Source organism: Brachycentrus maculatus, unplaced genomic scaffold (genome assembly GCF_059751285.1).
Source record: "Brachycentrus maculatus isolate JH-2025_06_01 unplaced genomic scaffold, ASM5975128v1 h1tg000261l, whole genome shotgun sequence".
Lineage (NCBI taxonomy): Eukaryota > Metazoa > Arthropoda > Insecta > Trichoptera > Brachycentridae > Brachycentrus > Brachycentrus maculatus.
The window spans coordinates 1,613,942-1,616,436 of NW_028281012.1; positions in this window are offsets into that span (position 1 = coordinate 1,613,942).

Sequence of the window (2,495 nt, forward strand, 5' to 3'; positions counted from 1 at the left end):
TATATATATATATGTGTGTAAACTATTAAAAACCTACTGCTTTAATATTTCAAGTAATTCATATTATTAATATAAATAAATTTGAACTTAAAAAATACCAGTTTTTAGGAAATTTTCTTCAATGTAATGTAAATTTACATAATTTATTTTGGATAAATAATACCATATTTAAGTAAAGTTTAGAGTAAAAGACTATGTTTACAGAAATACTAGGATACGATGCCCCTTAAACAGAAATATTAAAATATTATTACGTATCGTCCACTTGATCTGTGAAGTGACTCCAACTGAGCTTATCGTACAGAAGAGACTAAGAACATTTTAATTTAACATGCAAATGGAATTTATTCAATCGAAAAATGGAAATAACATTGGTAAATCTTAAATATATAAATTATCATTAATAATTTTATCAGTCGTAAGTCGAAAATTGCTTTCTTGTTTTGTGGCACATGCTAGTCTGAATCGCCAGCTCTATCAATATGCAAATTGCCGTATGTTTTTAATTTGATTTTTCGCGTATAAAAATATGTATGACTAAACAATACTATCTTCCTAAAATAAATGCAAAGTATTTCTCCGCATCACTGATAATGCTTAACATTTTGAGTGTGTCCAAATACTTGTTCACAAAATCTGGATTATCTCCAATTACAGGTGTTATTTTCATATTATTTTTGACATCTCATCAAAGATGTAGTGTGGTTGTCAATAATGGGTAGAATTGGTGAATGTTACACGTGTGTAAAGTGATCACTTAAACCAGCCTATGACGGTCGTCAGCCCCGTAAATGCCCAAACTTCCATATTCTTCTTCATCTTTGATTAGATGTCAAAAATAATATGATAATGCTTAATATTAAATTACTATGTTTTTACTCTCTCTTGTAAAGTTGCCCAGCTATTTGTGATAAGCCAATATGAATAGTAATTGATCAATTTATTAAAAAACCTTATTAATGGTTTTAAAATATGAAAGGATTGTAATTGCGAGTAAATTTAATCACAATTAAGGTTTTTAACATATCTTGATTGCATTGATTTGTAAAAAAGTGATTTATAAGATATTGCTTACTTAAGACATGATATTGCTTACAGTGTAGATATGATATACAAAATTATTATAAATTTACACATAGAGATGTTTATTGCATGGAAATATAATCTTAAAAATGATATGCACAGTTTGTATGAAACTGTAAAGTATTGCAATTTAGAAATTAATATATATATATATATATATATATATATATATATATATATATATATATATATATATATATATATATATATATATATATATATTTATGTTTATATTTATGTGTGTTGAAATAAGGACTTTTGTTTTCTATGAATTACATATTATGCTTTTATTTCAACAATTCTTATTTCATAAATTTTTTACCAAAAATTAACATCCAACTAAAATTTCATTTCATTTCAAATTGTATTCATTTCATTTCAAATTGTATTTGTCAAATAATTATATGCTCAACCCCTTTGCATTTGAAGATCATTTTAAAAAGTTTTATTAGGAGCAGTAAGTATCGCGCTATAACAACATATCTAACTCTCACAAATAGTAGTGAGAGCGCATAATTAGTGCATGGCTCGTCGTGGGCAAGAACCAGGCATTCAGTGCAAAGGGTTGATAATTAGTCGATGCAGGCAAATCAAATGTATTTATTTACATAGCTGAAAAATACAGCACATATGTTCAACATGCATAGTGGAAAATCTGATACTTAAATATAAAAATCCCTTGCTATTCTGAAATTTCTGGTGTCCTAGTTGTTTTTCAGTGTAACAAGTTGGTTTCAATCACTGATATATGACAAATTTTGAAATATAAGATTAACGATGAAATTACTAATGACCTTTATCTGCATCCAATGGTGCATAGGACACTGCATCAAAATGGTGTAATGTTAATTATATGTTCTATTATATGAAGGCAGGTTAATTTTATTGTTTATTATATCAGTCCTGCACTTCAGATACCAGTCCTGGGTAATATTAAAGTGGGAAAAACACTCATATTCAATTTGACCCCCCCCTCTGAGATTCGAACCCAGGACCAGCGGCATGTTAGCCAAATGTGCTAATCACTACACTATAGAGGTGGACTAAATACGATAAAACACATTACATCCAAAATACCAGTATGGCAATAAAAAAAAATTACAAACTACGTCAAAATATTGCGAACATGGAAAATTATACCTGAAACTGTACATGTAATAACAATAAGGCACATTCTAGACGATTGTATAAATGATAATAAAACTCCACAAACTAGTACAGTCTGTCATTAAAAAGTGTAGAAAATGGAAATTTCAGAACTATATAAAACCAGTTTTTACTAGCAATGCCAAATTGTTTATGCGTAGCTTGGGTATTTTGCACTAGTAGTTGTTTTATGATTGTTAATTTGAGAATTGAAATATTAACATTGTATAAGTATACATATATTGCTAGAAGAATTGCACCAATAA